General features: G+C 36.2%; 2 protein-coding genes and 1 long non-coding RNA gene across 6 annotated transcripts in view; 2 read left to right on the forward strand and 1 right to left on the reverse strand.

Moving 5' to 3' along the window:
• tmem19 (transmembrane protein 19) overlaps window positions 1–25,688 on the reverse strand; it is a 1,055,620-nt gene that overhangs the window by 783,197 nt on the left and 246,735 nt on the right. The gene's annotated exons all lie outside the window — the stretch shown is intronic.
• si:cabz01066312.1 overlaps window positions 1–25,688 on the forward strand; it is a 109,610-nt gene that overhangs the window by 6,510 nt on the left and 77,412 nt on the right. The gene's annotated exons all lie outside the window — the stretch shown is intronic.
• On the forward strand, window positions 2,083–5,257 carry LOC141381952 (uncharacterized). Its single transcript, XR_012402863.1, has 3 exons — window positions 2,083–2,112; window positions 2,402–2,809; window positions 3,489–5,257. It is a non-coding gene; the product is annotated as an uncharacterized lncRNA (long non-coding RNA).

The raw sequence follows: 25,688 nt of genomic DNA on the forward strand, positions 1-25,688 counted from the left end.
CTACACTGTAATGATGCTGGCTTCCACACAATGGACTGGTCAACATTTTAAAAACAGTTGGCGTGGATGGGTACGTAGGCAGTTAAGTAAGTTGCTAAGGTGTTGCTAGGGTGTTCTGAGTGGTTGCTTAGAAGTTGCTTTGGTGTTCAAAGTAGTTGCTAAGGTGTTGCTAGAGTTTTTTAGGTGGTTGTTAAGGTGTTGCCAGGTGGTTGCTGGGGGTGTTTTGAGTGGTTGCTAAGATGTTGCTAGGTGGTAGCTAGGGTATTTTAGGTGGTCGCTAGGCAGTTGCTAAGGTGTTCTGAATGGTTTTTAAGGTGCTGCTAGGCTGTTGCTAAGGTGCTCTAGGTCGTTGCTAAGGTATTGCTAGATGGTTGCTAGGCTATTTTGGGTGGTTGCTAAGATGTTGCTAGCCAGTTACTTGGGTGTTCTGAGTGATTGCTAGGTGGTTGCTTAGCAGTTGCTTTGGTGTTCTAAGTGGTTGCTAATGTGTTGCTAGAGTTTTCTAAGTGGTTGCTAAGGTGTTGCCAGGTGGTTGCTGGGGGTGTTTTGAGTGGTTGCTAAAATGTTGCTAGGTGGTAGCTAGGGTATTTTAGGTGGTCGCTAGGCAGTTGCTAAGGTGTTCTGAATGGTTTTTAAGGTGCTGCTAGGCTGTTGCTAAGGTGCTCTAGGTCGTTGCTAAGGTATTGCTAGATGGTTGCTAGGCAATTTTGGGTGGTTGCTAAGATGTTGCTAGCCAGCTACTTAGGTGTTCTGAGTGGTTGCTAGGTGGTTGCTTAGCAGTTGCTTTGGTGTTCTACGTGGTTGCTAAAGTGTTGCCAGGTGGTTGCTGGGGGTGTTCTGAGTGGTTGCTAAGATGTTGCTAGGCGGTAGCTAGGGTATTCTAGGTGGTTGCTTGGCAGTTGCTAAGGTGTTCTGAATGGTTGTTAAGGTGCTGCTAGGCTGTTGCTAAGGTGCTCTAGGTTGTTGCTAAGGTATTGCTAGATGGTTGCTAGGGTATTTTGGGTGGTTGCTAAGATTTTGCTAGCCAGCTACTTGGGTGTTCTGAGTGGTTGCTAGGTGGTTGCTTAGCAGTTGCTTTGGTGTTCAAAGTGGTTGCTAAGGTGTTGCTAGAGTTTTTTAGGTGGTTGCTAAGGTGTTGCCAGGTGGTTGCTGGGGGTGTTTTGAGTGGTTGCTAAGATGTTGCTAGGTGGTAGCTAGGGTATTTTAGGTGGCCGCTAGGCAGTTGCTAAGGTGTTCTGAATGGTTTTTAAGGTGCTGCTAGGCTGTTGCTAAGGTGCTCTAGGTCGTTGCTAAGGTATTGCTAGATGGTTGCTAGGCTATTTTGGGTGGTTGCTAAGATGTTGCTAGCCAGTTACTTGGGTGTTCTGAGTGGTTGCTAGGTGGTTGCTGTTGCCAGGTGGTTGCTGGGGGTGTTCTGAGTGGCTGCTAAGATGTTGTTCGGCGGTAGCTAGGGTATTCTAGCTGGTTGCTAGGCTGTTGCTAAGGTGTTCTGAATGGTTGCTAAGGTGTTCCTAGGCTGTTGCTAAGGTGCTCTTGGTCGTTGCTTAGTTATTGCTTGATGGTTGCTAGGGTATTTTGGGTGGTTGCTAAGGCGTTGCTGGGTGGTTGCTAAGGTGTTCTGAGTGGTTGCTAGGCAGTTGCTAAGGTGTTCTGAATGGTTGCTAAGGTGTTGCTAGACTGTTGCTAAGGTGCTCTAGGTACTTGCTAAGGAATTGCTAGGTGGTTGCTTGGGTGTTCTGAGTGATTGCTAATGTGTTGCTAGGTGGTTGCTAAGGTGCTACTTGGCGGTTGCTAGGATGTTCTAGTTGGTTGCTACAGCATTGCTAGGTGGTTGCTGAGGTGTTCTGAGTGGTTGCTAGGCAATTGCTAAGGCAATGTTAGATTTTTCTAAATGGTTACTAAGGCATTGCCAGGGTGTTCTAGGTGGTTGATAAGGCGTTTTGAGTGGTTGCTATGTGGTTGCTAAGGCGTTGCTAGGGTGTACTGAGTGGTTGCTAAGGTGTTAGGAGGGTATTAGGGTGTTGCAGGTGGTTGCTAGGATGGTTCAAGTGGTTGCTAAGGCGTTGTTGGTTGTTAAGGTGCTGCTAGACGGTTGCTAGGGTGTTCTAGGTGGTTGCTAAGGTGTTGCTAGCTAGTTGCTAAGGTGTTCTGAGTGGTTGCTATGTGGTTGCTAAGTCGTTGCTAAGGTGTTCTAAATGGTTACTAAGGCATTGCTAGGTGGTTGCTAGGGTGTTTTAGAGGGTTGCTAAGGAATTGCTAGGTGGTTGCTAAGGTGTTCTAGGTGATTGTTAAGGCATTGCTAGGTAGTTGCTAAGGTGTTCTGAGTGATTGTTTGGCAGTTGCAAAGGCATTGCTGGGGTGTTCTAGGTGGTTGCTAATGCGTTGCTAGGGGGTTGCTAAGGAATTAGATCTTAGTTAAAATCTCCCAGCCCTACTTTAAAGACACTTATTAGTACCTAAAGTGTTCAAACATGTACCTTTGGAAAGGGTACTGCCTTAATTAGAGCTTTTATATAACTTGTGTGGGATGAGTTGAAGGAAGATATTAAAATAGACTGTGAGATACAGCAAGGTCCAATACGTTTTACATTATATGTGCTCATTAAAAACATGGCAATACACATCTTTAAATGTTCTCACTACCTGTTAATGTGTAGGAATGATCAAAACTAACAGATTTTACAGCTGATATTTAAGAAAAATGAGTGATTAATAATTTACTATTACCAAATTTAGAAAAACAACAGCGGTCTTGCTTATTGGACTAAAGTAATATATGAAGCACAAACCTAGAATACTGCCTGTCAGTGTCATTCTGTGTTCACACCAGACGCGGAACGCGCGGATAAGTCGCGCTATTCGTGCGTAAATTAAAAAAAAACCTGCGTGAACATATTTGAATTTACTCGCTTCATTCGCACGTCAAATTCTTGTGATGGGCAGGGCTTCTGTCTGCCTGGTGACTCTAGCTTTATAGCTAAATGGCTAACATGGATTTTATTAAGAAAATAACAGTTTTATGAAGGCTGAAAAACAGCGTCGATACGTTTAGGGTCGTGTCTGAGTCCACTACATTCTTTCAGAGGTGCATCCAGCTCTGTGAGCTCATAAACTCCTCCAGAAACTGAACCTGGATGACGGAGGCTTTCAGCGGTGCCTCTGACTGAGCCAGGCCTAGTTTGATGACTTGTTGTCGGTGTCTGCTGGAGGATTTCCCCCTGGACGTCATCAACAGGTGATTCGTCACAATCACGCTTCTACAAGAGCAAGCTTCTGATTGGTTAACGCGGCGTGAATGTCCGCTGAAGATCAGATTTTTGGACTCAAGAGATTTGCCCGAAGCGCACGTTAAGCGCGTAAAACGCTCAATTTTCGCACCGCGCCATTCACGCATATTGCGCCGTATGATGTCTATTCGCGCGTTTGCATTAACTTAACATTTAAATCACTTGCGCTTGACGTGCGTTACGCGTCTGGTGTGAACGCAGCATAACATAATATATGCCTCTGATTAGCCATTAGATGTTTATTATTTATGATTAGTGTGTGCAACAATGCAATACAATGATAAATAAATACACTTGCCTGCCACTTTATTAGGTAGTACCGAGCTGTACCCCCTTTTGCCTTCAGAACTGCCCTAATCCTTCATGCCATAGATTTATTGAAATATTCCTCAGAGATGTTGCTCCATATTAACATGATAGCATCACGCAGCTGCACATCCATGATGCCAATCTCCCGTTCCACCACATCCCAAAGCTGCTCTATTGGATTGAGCTCTGGTGACTGTGGAGGCCATTTGAGTACAGTGAACTCATCGTCATGTTCAAGTAACCAGTCTGAGATGATTCCTGTATGACATGACGTGTTATCCTGCTGGAAGTAGCCATCAGGAGATGAAGACACTGTGCTCATAAAGGGATGGACATGGTCAGCAGCAATACTCGGGTAGGCTGTGGCGTTGACATGCGATCGGATGATTAGAAATTTGCTTTAGCGAGCAGTTGGACAGGTGTACCTAATAAAGTGGCCGGTGAGTGTATGCCTCTAAATATCATTCATGTGGAAAGTAACGAAACTCGTCGCCCTGTCATTTTCCCTAGAAGTTGCGGTCAAACGCAACTCGTATATCTCCTGTCTCATACTGCAAGTGAGGTGAGGCCTTGAGAAGTTGCTTGTCCTGACGCAAGCCGTAGATTATCGCAGTCGCTGCCCACAGGTATCAGAGTGTTTGTTCAGTCTTGTACTTCACCTCAGAGTCGCTCTGAGGAACGTCTTCAGACCGCGGGCTTTCTCGCTCCTCTGGGAATGGCGTCAGTGTTGTGGAGCCAGCATCATGAAGACAGCAGCAGGCTTTATTCGCCTGATCTGGCCCTTCAATCCGCAACATGTAATGGAGGGCGATCTGTCATCCTGCTTTGTTTGGGAGGTCATAGTCATGGTGACTGTTTAATTAGCATGAGCTCAGTATGTGTTGTTTAGTTAGTGTCGTCCAGAAGCCGTGTGTTTTTACTGGCGAGATTAGTACGCTCTTTCAGTGATTTTTAGTTCATCCTGGCTGTTGTTGGTGTGCTAGTCTCTACCTGCTGGCACACATCATTTATCTTGTGCTCAGGGCCTCTGTTGTTCTCCTAATTTGAGTTTGAATGGGTTCGCGATGCTCCAACGCTGCTTTGTGGGAACATCTTTAAGCAGAGGGAGCAGGCGTGTGTTGACTTTTGAGCTGACAAATTATGTAGAGCCTTTAAAGGATTATGTCAGTGTTTAAAGGTGTGCAGGTTGCTTAAATAACAAAGATATTCCTATTTTCTTTAATGACATACGTGTTGAAGTCAGAATTATTAACCGTCTGTTTATTTTTTCTTCAATTTCTGTTTAATGAGAGCACATTTCTAATCATAATAGTTTTAATAACTCATCTCTAATAACTGATTTATTTTCTCTTTGCCATGATGACAGTAAATAATATTAGACTAGATATTCTTCAAGACACTTCTATACAGCTTAAAGTGACATTTAAAGGCTTCACTAGGTTAAGGTTAGGGTAATTAGGCAAGTTATTGTATAACGATGGTCTGTTCTGTAGACTATCGGAAGCAAATATAGCTTAAAGGGGCTAATAATATTGACCTTAAAATGGTGTTTAAAAAATTAAAAACTGCTTTTATCCTAGCCGAAATAAAACAAATAAGACTTTCTCCAGAAGAAAAAATATTATCAGACATACTGTGAACATTTCATTTGGGAAATATTTAAAAAAAGACAAAATTCTGACCTTGACTGTACATACGTTTTTTTAATGCTACCATTTCAGTATCACAACTATTTAAAAAACTAAGTAGGATAAGTTTTGGAAAAGTAACGTTTTTGCAAAGAAAGGAATAAATCAAAGAAAATTTTGTAAAAAATGACACTAAAGTTTAAAAAATAAATGAATAAATCTGATTAAAGCCAGAAATTAAAGCTGGTTAGTAGAGCTGTGAACCTACACTAGTCTCACGGTTCGGTTCGGTTATGATTATCATGCCATTGATTCGGTTCAATTCGGTGCATCACGGTGCATTTCATACACAATTTTATATTTTCTTCACAGCAGCAGTAGGGCTGTGCAATTAATCGAAAATCCGATTTCGATTTCGATTATGGCTTCTAACGATTATGAAAAACCCTTAATCGAGATAAACGATTATTGCATCATTTACCAAAAGCGCGAAAGACCGCGTGCTTATAGCCCCTTTCACACATACAGACCTTTCCGGAAAATTGCCGGCAATTTTCCGGAAAGGTCTGTATGTGTGAGCAGGCCCTTTTTGAAAATACCGGTAAATTCGTTCTGGCTATTTTCCGGAAAGAGAAGTTGTAACATTACCGGTAATTTGCCGGAATGCTGCGCTGTGTGAACGCAGAAGGAAGATTCCCGTAATAAGCGCGTGCACGTCTAGAACGTGCTGACGTGAGACGTCTGCTTTAGCCAATCACAACAGTCAGACGCATTTACGTCCGCGCGGTTTGTGAGAATAAAAGCCTTTGAATATTTTTCCAGACACATTTAGCTGCTAGAAGTTAGTCAGATCACGTTTATATGTTCTTCTTAATGCCAACTGTGTAAATAATCATCGATGAGATGCTTATGATAAGCCGTTGTTTGTTTACCTTCAAGCTTTGCGTGTGCCTGTGAAACAGCCTGTGAGCGCCTGCACACGCACATATTATGAACATCTCGACATGCGAAAGTGATCCTGCGAAAGTTGTTCACAATATTGATCATCCACAGAGTTTGTAATTTAGTCAAATGTTTACAAATACAAGCGCAGCCGTTAAAGCTCATCTGTGGTGAATGATGTCAGAATTTACCGGTATTTTGGAATGGATGTGTGAATGCTCTTTTCCGGAAAACTTCCGTAACGTCCTCGCCTGTGTGAACAGCGCTTTTTTCAATATACCGGTAAAGTCGTTCCGGAAATTTTCCAGAAATTTACCGGTATCACTGTGTGAAAGGGGCTTATGTGTGTGTGCAACGCACACACACATAAGCACGCGGTCAGCATTCGCTCTCATTCGCACACTGAGACGAGCAGAGGAGCGCAGACATCTAAAGTCATTAACGTGAGCGCTTTAATGGTCAAATAGGTGTCAAAACGCGGTGATAAGTGATTATTCATATTAACCCTCATTTGCGTAAGAAACAAACGAGTTGAGAATCAAAAGACGTGAAAGAGAAACCATTAAAGTGACAGTGCGAAATGCTGCCGCCTGTTTTAGCATTAATCAAACGACGAGAACATCCATTACTGCTCCAGACTGAAGGATTTTTGTAGCTAAATTGTTTTTCTTAGAGTGAAGATGCTTAAATCACAGTTTGTTTCATATTTTTATTCTATTGTAAAATATATATATATATACATACAGTTGAAGTCAGAATTATTAGCCCTCCAGAATATTAGCAACCCTTTTCCTCCAATTTCTGTTTAATGGAAAGAAGTTTTTTTTTTTAACTTATTTCTGAACATATTAGTTTTAATATCTCATTTCTAATTACTGATTAGTTTTATCTTTGCTATGATGACAGTACATAACATTTTACTAGATGTTTTTTTAAAATACAAGCATTCAGATTAAAGTGCAATTCAAAGGCTTAATTAGGGTAATGAGGCAAGTCATTGTATAACAGTAGTTTCTGCAGACAATCAAAAAACATATTGCTTAAGGGGGCTAAAAATATCGACCTTAAAATGGGTTTCAAAATAATTAAATCTGCTTTTATTCTAGCTAAAATAAACCAAATAAGACTTTCTCCAGAAGAACAAATATTAGAGGAAATACTTTTAAAATTCCTTGCTCTGTTAAACATAATTTAAAAAAGCAAAATTCTCAGGAGCGCTAATAATTTTGACTTCAACTGATAACAATTATGACCAAAATAATCGTGATTATGATTTTTTCCCAAATCGAGCAGCCCTAAGCAGCAGTTATTAAAATGTATGAATATATTTGTATATTATTTGTAATACAATTTTGTCATTTAAAACAAACAGTCAGATATATAAACTGTACCTTTAAACAACACGAGCATTTAGCAAATAATATAAACAAATATAAACATCCAGCTCTCTTTCTGATCCTTGTCTAGTTCTCTTACACCCCTTTGATTGGTCACACCCTCAACAAAAACAGTTGCGATTGGCTCTTGCGCGCTGCGCTCTTCACAGATGAGTGATACTGATAAGCGGCAGGCGGCAGCGGCGATCACAGCTGATGCATGATAGACATGGTTGAGAAAACTCTGCAGACGCGCGCTCGTTTTTGTATCCAGAAGTAACAGCCGAGAGGAGAAGAAAAGCCACGCCAGCAGGTCAAACGGGCCACTGTGTGTGTGCGCAAGAGAGAGAAATAGAGTACTTTCACTCTCTCGCTCTCAGTGAAATAGGGGCTTTTGCTGTTAATGTCAGTGCAAGACTGATCCAGCAAACACACACAGTGAAATTGTGCACAGTTTATGAGTTTTAAGTAGTTCGAGCGTTCTAAATACTCGCGCTCACCTCCCTCGCGACAGAGCGCACATGAGGTAAATGACGTCAGTAATAACCGGTTATGATTATTACTGAACCGATACCGAATTGTCCGCGTCTGCATCGCGGTGCACAGAAGAAACGATTAATTTTGACACCCCTACCGGTTAGTGTTAATAAAGTATGTAGATAAAAATATAAAATGTCCTATTACCTTTAACAATCGTTAGCAAATCGTACGAATATTTTATCTAAAGCATCTTGCGTGCGAGGATGAAAGAAGCAGTTCAGTATCGTCAGAGAGTAGCGGTATGTATTTACATGGGTCGGTCATGAGCATAGAGTGTAAACTATATGGACGTATTAGTCGTGACGTCACCCATAGGTAGGCCCACACGGAATCTGCGCGCGCAGAATTCCGCAGATTTTTAGAACATCATTAATTCTGTTGATTTACTCGAGTAAAGGTGTAAATCTGAATTTATTCAGTTTTTATTCAGTAATTTATTACTTTTTATTTCATATATTAAGGTTTTAGTTATGATACTCGCTGCATACTCCCAAAATAATTCCGCAGAAATCCACAGATTTTTATCAAAATTCTCCGCAGAAATAGCAAAAAATGTCCGCAGATTCCGTCTGGTCCTGCCCATAGGCTTACTCACATGGGAAACAGAGGCCACGTGAATGGTTTGTGAGCACAATGAAGTGCACACAGCACCCCATATCATCTGAAAATTGTCGAAAATAAGTCCAAAAGTTCCACTGATCGTGTAAAGCCGCATAAAACAACACAAAATATGATGTATAGTTCAGCAGCTAATCAGCCGGAATCAGCTGAGGTGATGGCGACCAGCAAGACCTGGCTGTCACTCAAGTAGCCACGCCCTTAATTATGCAGACTTTATATAGCCTAATATAAAGAAAGCAGATGAGTTCTAAACAAAATTCACCCCCTCGCAGTAGTCATATTAGCTGTATGAACCAAAATCGTTCTTTGTAGCAGGCTGTAAACAGCTTTTTTTCTGCTGTAAAGTGGACCAGTTCTGACAGTGGTCTCAATTGAAATTTGCTCCATATGGAGGCAGGACTATGGGAATTTCAATGGATTGCAGTTTCAGTTGTTCCGTATTGCAGAGCTGGAGGTTGCCGCTTGGTCATGAGCAGCTCTCCAGTAAGAGTACATTGAACACCGGCGGTCACAGCATTAATATTTAAGCCCTCGGCCTTAACAACAAGCTGCTTGTCTAATTGCCTGGATTGCGGTGTTGAATTGAGCTTTATGGTGCACATGACTGTTACGGCTTATTTGTATGTTATCACTTATTTTGGCCTCATATTACGTTCGGTTTGACTGCAGTGTGGCAAGCGTTGCGTAACGGATCAAAATTCTTAGACTGTCTTGCACTTTCTACTTTGGTTAAAATGTCACCATGGTCATGAGATGGAAAGCCCGGTTAGCTGCTTGCTGAGCAAGCTCATGAGTGTGTGAGTGAACACTGAAGCAGTAACTGTATGTGGAAATGCACCCAAAGATATTGAAAATGAAATGCTGGTTGTGAAATACACATTCGTGTGTAGTTAAATACACTCAGTGTGAGGGAAAGTTACTTTTAAAATTAAAATATTACAATCTAGAGTCACTTTTGAAAGGTGTGTTGGTTACTTTTTAAGGAAAGGGATGTGTTGTGCTATTTCTGCATTTGTTTGTAATATCGCTGGGATTAAGATGATATTTTGCAGGCTACATTTATGCTATAACTAGATGAAAAAGTTAATGTTATTTAGGGCGATGCAGTGGCAGAGTGGGTAGTGCTGTCGCCTCACAGCAAGAAAGTCGCTGGTTCGAGCCTCGGCTGGGTCAGTTGGAGTTTCTGTGTGGAGTTTGCATGTTCTCAATGTGTTGAAGTGGGATGTCGACCCCAGATTAATAAACGGACTAAGCCGAAAAGAAAATCAATGAGATATTATTATTTAAATTAAAAAAACAAAAAATAATAATAATAATAATAACAATAATAATAATAATAATAATAATAATAATAATAATAATAATCATAACAATAATAATAATAACAATAATAATAATAATAATAATTTTAAAGACAATACATTATTATTATTATTATTATTATTATTATTATTATTGTTGTTGTTGTTGTTGTTGTTGTTGTTGTTATTATTATTATTGTTATTATTATTATTGTTATTATTATGATTATTATGATGATTATTATTATTATTATTATTATTTTTATTATTATTATTATTATTATTATTATTAATTAGAAACAACAACAATAATATTAGTTATAATAATAAGTTTAATGACAACACATTGTTATTATTATTATTAGTAGTATTATTATTAGTAGTGGTATTAAATAACAATAATAACAACAACAACAACAATAATACTATATTGTCCTTGTTGTTGGTATTATTATTATTATCACTACTATTAGTATTAAATAATAACAATAATATTAACAACAACAACAATAATAATAATTTATTGTAATTATTATTATTATTTTTATTATTATTATTCATTTAATTATTTGTTATTACTTATTTTTAAAAGTAAGTTTGTCCAACACTGTAAGTTTTAAATAAATAGATTAAAAGTTGTTATTAATATTAATAATAATTGTGATAAATAAAATCTTATAATAATAATAATAATAATAATAATAATAATAAATAATAAACAAAATATAATATAATAAAACAAGTAAAATATCTGAAAATATTGTTTCAAATGTTATTTAATGTACATTTAAAAATGTTATTTATTCCTGTGAATAAGTGTGTCAAAAACAATCCTGTAATCATAATCATGCTGAGTTGCTTCACTCAGTAATTATTCAATTATTGATGCTGAATTATGAACTCTAACTGTACTGTATCTTATTATAAATATATTTAGAACTGTTATTAATACCTCTCACCTATGCTGAAAACTATCATGATGCTTAATATATTGCATTTATGAAATCGTTTATTTATTAATTAATGTTTGTATTTATTTGTGTGCTTTATTTTATTTATTTTATTTTTATTTATTTTTTTATTTTTATTTATTTTTTTACTTGTTTCTTTTATTCTTGTTTATGTAAAGCACTTTGAATTGCCATTGTGTATGAAATGTGCTATATAAATAAACTTGCCTTGCCTTGCCTTGCCTTGCCTTGTGCTCGTTTGTTTGCTTGCCTGCTTTATTATTTGTTTGTTTGTTTGTTTGTTTGTTTGTTAATTTGTTTGCTTTTGAATGGTAGTGGCAGTTTCCTCACAAAAAAACAACAAAATCTATCTTTTTTACTTTTATTTTTGCTTGTATTACAGCACCTGAAAGTTTTCTTTTTCAGTCCTCAAACTCAAACATTTACTGAAAATATATTACATGAATTAAATGTGGACAAATATTTAAAAACTTCAGGAAACCAACCCAAAGCAACTTTATTTATAAAGAGCCCCCCAGAAACAATGGTTAGACCAGATCAAATCAAGGACTTCACCTTTTGTTGCAACAAAAAATGTATTGTCCTAGTCCTGCTCATGAATATGCATGCTGTATGAGCCCCATCTGTCATGTGAAGAGTTGACTGAACAGACTCACGTGTGACGCAGGATTGGTGTTTGTGTACACAGAGCCCACAGCATTAGTGCAGATGCATTAGTGTTTACTCGGGCAAGGCAGGCATCTGTTTGTGCACATTTGAAAAGCCACATCCAAGCTATTCGGAGAAGCCAGAGACATGTAATTCTCCAGTCACTTTTTGATGATCCCTTTGTTTCCTACATGTTGTATGTTTTTTTATACACATAAAATGTGCATTTATTTAGGCATGACTTCATGTAGAAATTCTGTTTATTTGTATATATTTTTTTGCTTTAGAAATGGCGTTTATGCTGATGAAGCTCTGACATATAAATGTTTAGGTTTTACGATAAAAATCAAAATGTAAAATTTAATTTTATTTATTTGTTTGTTTGTTTGTTTCATTAAAAAACGGTGAAATCTCATTGAAGTGTAGCAGAATGCCAGCATTTGACTTTTATTCATCAATATAGTTTAATAAGCTTATCTTAATTAAAGTAGTGTAATCTAAAAGTAAAACAAAAAGTAGTTTGATTAAGTTACCTTAATCTAATTTAATTTAATTTTAGTGTTGTTATTATTGTTATTATTATTTTATTATTTTATAATTATAATAATAATAATAACTATTATTGTTATTATTATTATTATTATTATTATTTTAATATTTTTTATAATTATACTTTTATTATTATTATTTTAATATTTTTATAATTATTATTTTATTGTTATTATTTTATTATATTTTATATTATTATTAGTATTTTATTATTATTTTATAATTTTATAATAATAATAATTATTATTATTATTAGTATTGTTATTATTATTATTATTATTATTATTATTATTTAAATATTTTTATAATTATTATTTTATTGTTATAATTTTATTATTTTTATATTATTATTATTATTATTATTTTATTATATTTTATTATTATTGTTATTATTGTTTCTATTGTTATTATTATTATTATTATTTTATAATTGTATAATTATTATTTTATTCTCATTGTTATTATTATTATTAATATTTTATAATTTTATAATAATAATAATTATTATTATTATTATTATTATTGTTATTATTATTTTATTGTTCTAGAATTATTTGATAATAATAATAATAATAATAATAATAATAATAATTATTATTATTATTATTATTATTTTATTTTTATTATTATTGTTGTTGTTATGTTATTATTTTGTATCTTTTTTATAATAATAATAATAATAATTATTATTATTATTGTTTTTGTTGTTATTTTTTTATTATTATTATTTTATTATTATTATTATTATTATTATTATTATTATTATTATTATTATTATTATTATTATTATTATTATCATTCAGAATATTGCACACACTACCAATAAATATCTGAAAACAACTCCCTTTCCCCCCCCTAATTTCCAATTGTTGATGTTTTGATGATGAGCTTATGGAAAAAGGCATGGGTGGATGTTTCGAGTCCTTGTTTTCATCTCTCCTGCTCCAAACATTCATGCGTGAGCCCTTCCTGTTCATAACCTCACATGTGCAGAGAGACCTGGACATTTCCTGGACGAGCAAGCCAACCTCATTTGCTCTTCTTCCAATGATAGAGAACAGCCGACGCTGCAGGAATACTCCCCCGTTTCCAAAACCCACCAGAGACGCGCACATCCTGACAGGATGTGTTAAAAAGGTGCCACTCATAAACGGTTCAAACTCGATGTGAGGTTTCTGTTGCAGTGCAGTATGCGCAGATTATTTACACAGAGGAAAAATAAATAAATAAACATGTTGACTAATTCTGCGCTTTCTAAATGGCAATTACAATTGCATTTGATGTTATTAGGCCCAAAAAATAAAACAATTTAAGATTTATATTTATGTAAGCCTGCATATTTGTTATCTATTTATTTTATTATTATTATTTTATTATTATTTTGTTATATATTTTGTTACCTGTATCCATATCGACCAACATTAGAAATATAAAGGGCTGTATTTTAATAATCTAAGCTCAAAGCTCATGGCGCAAAATCATTAAGGACATGTCCGAATTCACTTTTGCTATTTAAGGACGGAAACATGTGCTCTGTGTCCCAGCATTTATTCTCTTAATGAGTTCTGAGTGTGTTTTCAGCATCACCTGCATGAAACCAATCTGAGTCTTATCTCTCATTCCCTTTAAGAGTCAGTTGTGTGGCGCATTTGCTATAGACATGGCGGACTCTTCGCTTCACTAGCGAGAAAACAGTTAAACAGAGCATCTGCAGCGCGAGGATAAAGAACGAGCCTCCTCCATTCAGCCTCTTTACTTTACTCCTTTACTTTGGTGGGAAAACGGTGGAAACTCGCTCCACTGAACACATCCATCAGCCCACATATTTACTTTAAGCGCAAAGATTTGTGTCCAAACTATTTCTAAATTTAGTTCTCATCTCCAGCAAAGAAATAAATGAACAATAATAATGAAGTGTGGACAGAAAATAGTAAATGTGTATATGAACCCTGAACACAAAATAATTAGGTTGTTCCAAATACAACTAATTTTAAATAAGTAGTTTGAACAAGTGTATTTTGAGTGTTTACCCTTTATTAAACAAGACATGAAATCCTCAATCAGACAGACATATCAAAAAACGTATCTCGGCAGTAAAAAAACAGTGCGTCAGCTCACGTGTGATCTCGCGACCGTGAATACATCATTACATGAAGACCGAAATTACGTTTTGGATGAATCATACCTTATAAATACAGTGTGTGCCACTTTTAACGCCATTTGAAGGTGTCAATGTTTTCTTCTCTCCTGACCTTGACAATATAATTGGCTGAATCATAGAAAAAGCTGCATTAGGATCGTGTGTAGGGTCGAATCGAGATAGTGGTCTTTTTCCGATGAATCGTGCAGCCCTAGCGCCATGGCACATTTGCTATTTACATGGCGGACTCTGTATGAGTAAAAACTGAACACTTTACTAGCGAGAAAACAGTTAAACAGAGCATCTGCAGCGCGAGGATAAAGAACGAGCCTCCTCCATTCAGCCTCTTTACTTTACTCCTTTACTATGGTGGGAAAACGGTGGAAACTCGCTCCACTGAACACATCCATCAGCCCACATATTAACTTTAAGCGCAAAGATTTGTGTCCAAACTATTTCTAAATTCAGTTCTCATCTCCGGCAAAGGGATAAATGAACAATAATAATGAAGTGTGGACAGAAAATAGTAAAAGTGTGTGTGAACCCTTAACACAAAATAATTAGGTTGTTCCAAATACAACTCATTTTGAATAAGTAGTTTGAACAAGTGTATTTTGAGTGTTTACCCTTTATTCAACAAAACATAAAATTCTCAATCAGACAGACATATCAAAAAACGTATCTCGGCAGTAAAAAAACAGTGCGTCAGCTCACGTGTGATCTCGCGACCGTGAATACATCATTACATGAAGACCGAAATTACGTTTTGGATGAATCATACCTTATAAATACAGTGTGTGCCACTTTTAACGCCATTTGAAGGCGTCAATATTTTCTTCTCTCCTGACCTTGACAATATAATTGGCTGAATCATAGAAAAGCTGCATTAGGATCGTGTGTAGGGTCAAATCGAGATCGTGATCTTTTTCCGATGAATCGTGCAGCCCTAGCGCCATGGCACATTTGCTATTGACATGGCGGACTCTATATGAGTAAAAACTGAACGCCTCACTAGCGAGAAAACAGTTAAACAGAGCATCTGCAGCGCGAGGATAAAGAACAAGCCTCCTCCATTCAGCCTCTTCACTTTACTCCTTTACTTTGGTGGGAAAATGGTGGAAACTCGCTCCACTGACCACATCCATCAGCCCACATATTTATTTTAAGCGCAAAGATTTGTGTCTAAACTATTTCTAAATTCAGTTCTAATCTCCAGCAAAGGAATAAATGAACAATAATAAGGAAGTGTGGACAGAAAATAGTAAAAGTGTGTATGAACCCTGAACACAAAATAATTTTAAATAAGTAGTTTGAACAAGTGTATTTTGAGTGTTCACCCTTTATGCAACAAAACATGAAATCCTCAATCAGACAGACATATCAAAAAACGTATCTCGGCAGTAAACAAACAGTGCGTCAGCTCACGTGTGATCTCGCAACCGTGAATACATCATTACATGAAGACAGAAATTACGTTTTGGGTGAATTATACTTTAGAAATACAGTGTGTGCCACTTTTGACGCCATTTCAAGGCGTCAATGTTGCTGTGAAGACTTTTTTTGCAGCCGCCTTTTCTTCTCTCCTGACCTTGAAAATATAATTGGCTGAATCGTAGAAAAAGCTGCATTAGGGTCGAATCGAGATCGTGATCTTTTTCCGATTAATCGTGCAGCCCTAGCGCCATGACACATTTGCTATTGACATTGCAGACTCTGTAAGAGTAAAAACTGACCGCTTCACTAGCAAGAAAACAGTTAAACAGAGCATCTGCAGCGCGAGGATAAAGAACGAGCCTCCTCCATTCAGCCTCTTTACTTTAAACCTTTACTTTGGTGGGGAAACGGTGGAAACTCGCTCCACTGAACACATCCATCAGCCCACATATTAACTTTAAGCGCAAAGATTTGTGTCTAAACTATTTCTAAATTCAGTTCTCATCTCCAGCAAAGAAATAAATGAACAATAATAATGAAGTGTGGACAGAAAATAGTAAATGTGTGTATGAACCCTGAACACAAAATAATTAGGTTGTTCCAAATACAACTAATTTTAAATAAGCAGTTTGAACAAGTGTATTTTGAGTGTTTACCCTTTATTAAACAAGACATGAAATCCTCAATCAGACAGACATATCAAAAAACGTATCTCGGCAGTAAACAAACAGTGCGTCAGCTCACGTGTGATCTCGCGACCGTGAATACATCATTACATGAAGAGCGAAATTACGTTTTGGATGAATCATACCTTATAAATACAGTGTGTGCCACTTTTAACGCCATTTGAAGGTGTCAATGTTTTCTTCTCTCCTGACCTTGACAATATAATTGGCTGAATCATAGAAAAAGCTGCATTAGGGTCGTGTGTAGGGTCGAATCGAGATCGTGATCTTTTTCCGATGAATCGTGCAGCCCTAGCGCCATGGCACATTTGCTATTGACATGGCGGACTCTGTAAGAGTAAAAACTGAACGCTTCACTAACGAAAAAACAGTTAAACAGAGCATCTGCAGCGCGAGGATAAAGAACGAGCCTCCTCCATTCAGCCTCTTCACTTTACTCCTTTACTTTGGTGGGAAAACGGTGGAAACTCGCTCCACTGAACACATCCATCAGCCCACATATTAACTTTAAGCGCAAAGATTTGTGTCTAAACTATTTCTAAATTCAGTTCTAATCTCCAGCAAAGGAATAAATTAACAATAATAATGAAGTGTAGATAGAAAATAGTAAAAGTGTGTATGAACCCTGAACACAAAATAATTAGGTTGTTCCAAATACAACTCATTTTGAATAAGTAGTTTGAACAAGTGTATTTTGAGTGTTTACCCTTTATTAAACAAGACATGAAATCCTCAATCAGACAGACATATCAAAAAACGTATCTCGGCAGTAAACAAACAGTGCGTCAGCTGACGTGTGATCTCGCGACCGTGAATACATCATTACATGAAGACAGAAATTACGTTTTGGATGAATTATACCTTATAAATAAAGTGTGTGCCACTTTTAACGCCATTTGAAGGTGTCAATGTTTTCTTCTCTCCTGACCTTGACAATATAATTGGCTGAATCATAGAAAAAGCTGCATTAGGATCGTGTGTAGGGTCGAATCGAGATCGTGATCTTTTTCCGATGAATCGTGCAGCCCTAGCGCCATGGCACATTTGCTGTTGACATGGCGGACTCTGTAAGAGTAAAAACTGAACACTTTACTAGCGAGAAAACAGTTAAACAGAGCATCTGCAGCGCGAGGATAAAGAACGAGCCTCCTCCATTCAGCCTCTTTACTTTACTCCTTTACTTTGGTGGGGAAACGGTGGAAACTCGCTTCACTGAACACATCCATCAGCCCACATATTAACTTTAAGTGCAAAGATTTGTGTCTAAACTATTTCCAAATTCAGTTCTAATCTCCAGCAAAGGAATAAATGAACAATAATAATGAAGTGTGGACAGAAAATAGTAAATGTGTGTATGAACCCTAAACACAAAATAATTAGGTTGTTCCAAATACAACTAATTTTAAATAAGTAGTTTGAACAAGTGTATTTTGAGTGTTTACCCTTTATTAAACAAGACATGAAATCCTCAATCAGACAGACATATCAAAAAAACGTATCTCGGCAGTAAACAAACAGTGCGTCAGCTCACGTGTGATCTCGCGACCGTGAATACATCATTACATGAAGACCGAAATTACATTTTGGATGAATTATACCTTATAAATACAGTGTGTGCCACTTTTAACGCCATTTGAAGGCGTCAATGTTGCTGTGAAGACTTTTTTTGCAGCCGCCTTTTCTTCTCTCCTGACCTTGAAAATATAATTGGCTGAATCGTAAAAAAAGCTGCATTAGGGTCGAATCGAGATTGTGATCTTTTTCAGATGAATCGTGCAGCCCTAGCGCCATGGCACATTTGCTATTGACATGGCGGACTCTGTAAGAGTAAAAACTGAACGCTTCACTAGCGAGAAAACAGTTAAACAGAGCATCTGCAGCGCGAGGATAAAGAACGAGCCTCCTCCATTCAGCCTCTTTACTCCTTTACTTTGGTGGGGAAACGGTGCAAACTCGCTCCACTGAACACATCCATCAGCCCACATATTAACTTTAAGCGCAAAGATTTGTGTCTAAACTATTTCTAAATTCAGTTCTCATCTCCAGCAAAGGAATAAATGAACAATAATAAGGAAGTGTGGACAGAAAATAGTAAAAGTGTGTATGAACCCTGAACACAAAATAATTAGGTTGTTCCAAATACAACTCATTTTAAATAAGCAGTTTGGACAAGTGTATTTTGAGTGTTTACCCTTTATTAAACAAGACATGAAATCCTCAATCAGACAGACATATCAAAAAACGTATCTCGGCAGTAAACGAACAGTGCGTCAGCTCACGTGTGATCTCGCGACCGTGAATACATCATTACATGAAGACAGAAATTACATTTTGGATGAATCATACCTTATAAATACAGTGTGTGCCACTTTTAACGCCATTTGAAGGTGTCAATGTTTTCTTCTCTCCTGACCTTGACAATATAATTGGCTGAATCGTAGAAAAAGCTGCATTAGGATTGTGTGTTGGGTCGAATCGAGATCGTGATCTTTTTCCGATTAATCGTGCAGCCCTAGCGACATGGTGCATTTGCTATTGACATGGCGGACTCTGTAAGAGTAAGAACTGAACGCTTCACTAGCGAGAAAACAGTTAAACAGAGCATCTGCAGCGCGAGGATAAAGAACGAGCCTCCTCCATTCAGCCTCTTTACTTTACTCCTTTACTATGGTGGGAAAACGGTGGAAACTCGCTCCACTGAACACATCCATCAGCCCACATATTTACTTTAAGCGCAAAGATTTGGGTCTAAACTATTTCTAAATTCAGTTCTAATCTCCAGCAAAGGAATAAATGAACAATAATAAGGAAGTGTGGACAGAAAATAGTAAAAGTGTGTATGAACCCTGAACACAAAATAATTTTAAATAAGCAGTTTGAACAAGTGTATTTTGAGTGTTTACCCTTTATTAAACAAGACATGAAATCCTCAATCAGACAGAAACTCAAAACTAATCAGGCTTTTAATCAGGGCAATGCAGCACAGATAATGCGAATCGTTCTGTTGACTGTTCAAGGATGGCAAACAGAGAAGGGGGCGGGGAAATCCCTTTTCTGTTTCCTATCCACTCCACAGAGCCACTCATTTACTACTGGGAATGCGATTTCACAACCTGAGGTGACCTGTTAGTGAATATGAACTGTCTGGATTTACAGAAGAGGACTGCTGAGTAATGATCAGTAATCATGTTTCCCCAATAATGGCTGAACACGCTCATGCGCAGCACATTCGAGAACTCTGAGGACATTTAGTCTCTTTCAGATTATTTTTTAAAAACAAACAAACACGGTGGCTCATTGGTTAGCACTGTGGCCTCACAGAAAGAAGGTCACTGGTTCGAGGCCAGTTGGCATTTCTGTGTGGAGTTTGCATGTTCTCCCCCACAGTCTAAACACATGCGCTATAGGGGAATCCATGAATTAAATTGTCCGTAGTGTATGAGTGTGTGTGTGCGCGTGAGAACGAGAGTGTATGGGTGTTTCCCAGTACTGGGTTGCAGCTGCAAAGGCATCCGCTGTGTAAAACATATGCCATATGTTTGTTTTAGTCAAAACATATGGCATATTTTTTACACAGCGGATGCCTTTGCAGCTGCAACCCAATATTGGGAAACACCCATACACACTCACACACACACTCATACACTACGGCCAATTTAATTCATGGATTCCCCTATAGCGCGTTTGTTTAGACTGTGGGGGAGCACCATGAGCAAACCCACACCAACACAGGGAGAACATGCAAACTCCAATAGTTGGCAGTTCATTCCACTGTGGCGACCCCACTAGTTGCAATAGTTCCATGCACTACAAATGCAAAGGTTAAGGGTGTAAGATTCACGTAGTGGCACACTTTCGACTATCAGCAAGCCTGAACAACTTTTCTAGTTACGCCACAAATGGATCTGTTCAAATATGCAAATACTGCTATGAATATTCATCCACGGCTCGCCCAATAGAGACTTTATTAACTCTCGCAACCAGACTGAATTAATACTTTAATACTTTGACTTCTGCAAAACAAAAACAAAACCCATAAATCATCCCAGTCAGATTGGTGTTGTCAGTTTAACCAGTCGCAATTATTTGTGTATTATACCTCACGTGTGTTTGTTTGTGTGTGTGTGTGACTAAAACAAGTTTATCAAGACCTTACAGGCGGGAATGATGAATGATGCATGTTATTATCCTAATTACTATAATGACAACAACTGTCACGAAGCTCCATTATCATTTTCTTTAATCTGGGTGTTGTAGAGTCGATGTTGCAAACATTATTACACATTTCTATTAAAGTGTCAGGAGAATTCAAACTGATCTGGTTTACTTGCGGTATCCCAATTCAATATAGTGTGTGATGAGCATGTCATTGGTTATAAATACTGTATAGCTGAATATATATATGTATATATATATATATATATATATATATATATATATATATATATCTTCTAAATTTTTGCCACTGTATTCTTGTTTGACCTATTTTGACTGCTTTGTCGTCATAAATTGTGAAAATAACCCATCAAAGGTTTTAAGAAAACTTTCATTATTGACTGACAATTTTTTTTTTATTTTACAAGTAGCCTGACTTTTATTTTAAGTCTTGAACCGTATTCTTGAGAGAAAAAACTGACCAATAAAAAGGTCCGAAGCACCAAAAGCAGCTATTACGCCCCAAGTCTAGGGGAAACAAAAAGGGCATGATAAACGAAGAAAAAACAAATGTGTTGGGGTGGTGGATTTCCCAAACTAAACAAAACTTAAAGCAAAAGATTCCCTTCGGTCGACAACTAAACTCACGCACTCAGTTGAGAGTATATATATGAATATTTTTATTATAGAAAAATGGGGTTAATATAAATGAGCATTTCGTCAGGGTGACCACAGGCCAAAATAACAAACAAAAGAATCTATAAAATAAATCCACTAAATTACCTATTACTATTTAAAGAAAAATACAGGAAGCGTACCTTACTCCCTAACATAAACAAAGTCCAAAGTAATCAAATAAATAGGCAGGCCACCCCTACATGCTCAAACTCCCAAAAATATTTAAAGATATGATGGTCATTAATACAAAGTTGGTTGTCGTTGTTCGTCGGCTGAAGAGGTGAGGGAAACCCAGGAGCTCCACTCCAAACACCGAACGCTCAGAAATGAGCTCTTCGAACCCTGCCGGAAGCTCCTTTTTATATGTGCTTTTGCGACCAGCAGCCAATCAGAATAGGGAATCACGCCGGTATGGGAGCCTATGAAACAACAGAAAAACAACAAGGAGGCGGGACAAAAGAAAAAGACAAAGTACAATCCGCAATAATAAATAAATACATAAACTCCGGTCGTAACAGCAGCCTATTAGAGTAAATTTTAATACTAAGGCTGTGTATAAAAATCCAAAATCCAAAAAAAAGCTCTCAGGGACAGCTTAAATAATGTGTCTGTGCTCTTTGTGTAAGGGATTTATCAGAATAAACATTAAAATCAGTCCAAGGCACTCACAAAATATGGAGAAAATAGTAAAAAGCCTTCATTGATATGGCTGTTCCTTAAAACTGCAGCTACATCAGGTTACCCTGATGAAGTCGGGTGTTATCAAAATGCGCAGTTTTAAGAAACAGCCATGTCAGGAAAGGTTTTTAAATCTTTGTTCCACGTTTTTCCAGTGCCTTAGACTGACTTTTGCTGTTTATACTAACTAGGCTGTTGTTAGATGAATTTCCAAGAAAGGCTAGAAGAAAATCGTGAAGCTCTTTTTTTTTATATTTGTTTATTATAAATCAATAGGAACATTTTTTTGTACGTCAAAAATGGAGAATGCAACAAGCTAGATAGTATAAGTGGCCTAAAATGCCACTTATTGGAGTATTTATACATCATATTTCAATAGAAAATGAGGTGAATAACTGCAAAAAAAAGTCTACATTTTGTGAAAAATAAGAATCAACCCTTTTACCAGGCTGGCTATATATATATATATATATATATATATACCAAACATTCGGATTATGCAATGATCTACTAGATAGAGGTTTCTTATCTCACTGTTTTAAAATTGTCAAAGATATTGCCATCCGTTTGCACAGATGTGTTTACAAAAAAGTCTTTCCATACATTTTGCGCCCTCTGAAATAAAGGTACAGACACTGTCACTGGTACGGTACACTTTTTGTAACTAAAAGGATCCACATTGGTACCCTAAAGGTACATATTAGTACCTAAATCTCCCATTATGAAGCCTTTGGGTACATTAATTTACAGTTTGAAAAGGAACCACACCAGTGGCAAAACAAACCACTGTTGTCCAATGACTAATAGTTAACCTTATGAACTAGACTTTAAGCTGAATACTAGTCTCTTAAAAAAAAATTGAGTATAATATTATGTGCTGGGTGAAGCAGTGGCGCAGGTGCTGTCGCCTCACAGCAAGAAGGTCGCTGGGTCGCTGTAAATAGTGTAGTAAAAACTGCTTCACAATTACTCTAAATTACATTTAATTTAGTTTTGTTTAATTGTATTTAATATAAATATTAAAATATTAGAGTTAAATAAATTCTAAATATTCGTATTTTAAATATTATTTAAATATTACAATTATTATCATTTTTATTTACTTATATGAATTTATGCAATAATTTATTTATTATTGTTTGCCCTGATATGAAATAAATAAAACATTATTAATATTTTTTTTATTAACAATTTAATATCAGGGCAAACAATAACAAAAAAAAAAATAATAATGATAACAATAATAATAATAATAATAAATTTTATATTTAAATAACATTTAAATTTGTTTAGAGTAGTACTTTTTAAAAATATTTATAATAATATTAATTATAAAATAAATTAAACTAAATTAAATTCCCAGAGATGGGTTGCAGCTGGAAGGGCATCCGCTGCATAAAACGTGCTGGATAAGTTGGCGGTTCATTCCGTTGTGGCGACCCCGGATTAATAAAGAGACTAAGCCTAAATTAAATTAAATTAATTTTAATTTAGGCTTAGTCTCTTTATTAATGCGGGGTCGCCACAACGGAATGAACTGCCAAATTTAATTTAATTTAATTTAATTAAATCAAATTTTTTGGAGACCCACATTATCCAAGACAACCTGAAAAAAGCAATGCTCTTCTTTTTGGGGAGTTTTTTATTTATTTATTTATTTATTTATTATTATTATTTTTTACAAGATTAAACCTCAAAACACAGTGTTTCTGGAATAAAAGTACTCAGTCTTAAAGTTATCCCACAGACAATGTAAACATGTGTTTGCTGTCATTTTGGTTTTAGATCTAGGCACTTAATCATTATGAGCAAATAAAGATGTGTCAGCATTCTCGTATCATGGCGTCTGCGCTCATCTCAAAAACAAGCAATCAATCAGCTGCTAATGAGACTAGGAAACAAACTGTACCCATAAACACCACTCTAACAAGGCTCATCAATTTCCCAGATAGGATACATCAGCACATCTCCATCTGCTGTATCAGAATTACATTATATTTTACCGTGTTTATGGTAATTGAAAGCAACGTTTTAGAGCTCAAGTGACCCCTAGCAGACTGACTGAACCCATGCAGCTCTGGGTAATGACTATATAGCTGTTAGACCTGTATAGCCAAGTGGAGCTTTTCTCTGGGAAAGTCGAGGCCGAGGAGAGTTCTGCGTCACTGTAATCGCAGTAATGAGGACTATGGCTTGAGGTTAACGCGTTCAGTCAGAAGCTCAGCTTTATTTTATGCCTCATGAACATCGTTTAACCCCCCCCAGACTTGGTATTAGATGATAGAACTGATTTAGTTTGGGATTTTCCAAAATTAATTTCACAAAAGATCAATAAGACATCGGGTCTCATTCTTTGACAGTGCGTTAAATATGCATACGGATGTTTTCATGAATGAATTATGACTCATCCAATCTTTCGCAGGCTTATAAATATGTTTATTATACTGATTATAGGTTATTTACAGTGTAAATGAAAAGTAACCAGATATCAACAGTGTGTACGGGTAATAGTGCATGTCAGAAAACGAACATTACACCAACAGTATGTGTGTTGATGGTAGTGTGATGGTCCGGGGCTGTTTTGCTGATTAATAAAATTAATATGTAAAAATAAATAAATGAATTGAAATAAATTGAATTAATAAAATGTTATTATTATTACATTTATGTAATTAAAATTTAATAAAATAAATAAATTAAAATAAGTAAATGAATTAAAATAAGTTGAATTAAAGAAATAAAATAAATTAAAATAAGTAAATAGAATTAAATAAATACAAATTAATTAAAATAAATAAATAAATAAATAAATAATTGAATTGAAATAAATAAATAGAATAACTCAAATATATATATAAATGAAAATTATAAAACAAATGAATTAAAATAAAAATATAAAAATAAATAGAAATAACTAAATAGAATTAAATAAACACAAATTCATTAATAAAATACATTTATTAAAATAGATAATTAAATAGAATTAATAAACAAAGAAAGAAATAGAATGAAATGAAAAAAATATTTAAAATTATTAAAATAAATATATAAAAATGAATAAATATGTTTATTATACTGATTATAGGTTATTTACAGTGTAAATGAAAAGTAACCAGGTATCAACAGTGTGTACGGGTAATAGTGCATGTCAGAAAACGAACATTACACCAACAGTATGTGTGTTGATGGTAGTGTGATGGTCCGGGGCTGTTTTGCTGCTTGCTGTGAAATCTGCCGTGTACCAAAATAAAGTGAACTTGGGTTCTGCAGCAGGACATTGAATCAAAGCACATCAGCAAGTCGGCTTCTGAATGGCTGAAGAAAGTAAATGAAAACTTTAGAGTGGCCTAGTCAATGTCCTGACCTGAATCTAATTGAGATGCTGTGGCGTGACCTTATAACTGTGGTCCACGCTCGAAGACGCTCCAATGCGGCTGAATTACAACAAGGATGAGTGGCTAAAATTCCTCTACAGCACTGTAACGGACTTGCAAGCATGCTGATAAGAGAAAAATCAGTACACTTTTCCCCACTACTGTATATAATCAGACATCCAAACAACCTGCTCTTTTCATTGTATAAAGGAGGACTATTGTGTCTCACCTTGTGCATGGAGCAGTAACAGCAATGTGATTTACCAATAAAATTGATTAATTAATTAAGATTAATATGTAAAAATAAATAAATGAATGGAAATAAATTGAATTAATAAAATTTTATAAATTATTAAATTACTGTAATTAAT

This window comes from Danio rerio, chromosome 4 (genome assembly GCF_049306965.1).
Source record: "Danio rerio strain Tuebingen ecotype United States chromosome 4, GRCz12tu, whole genome shotgun sequence".
In the NCBI taxonomy this organism is placed as follows: Eukaryota; Metazoa; Chordata; class Actinopteri; order Cypriniformes; family Danionidae; genus Danio; species Danio rerio.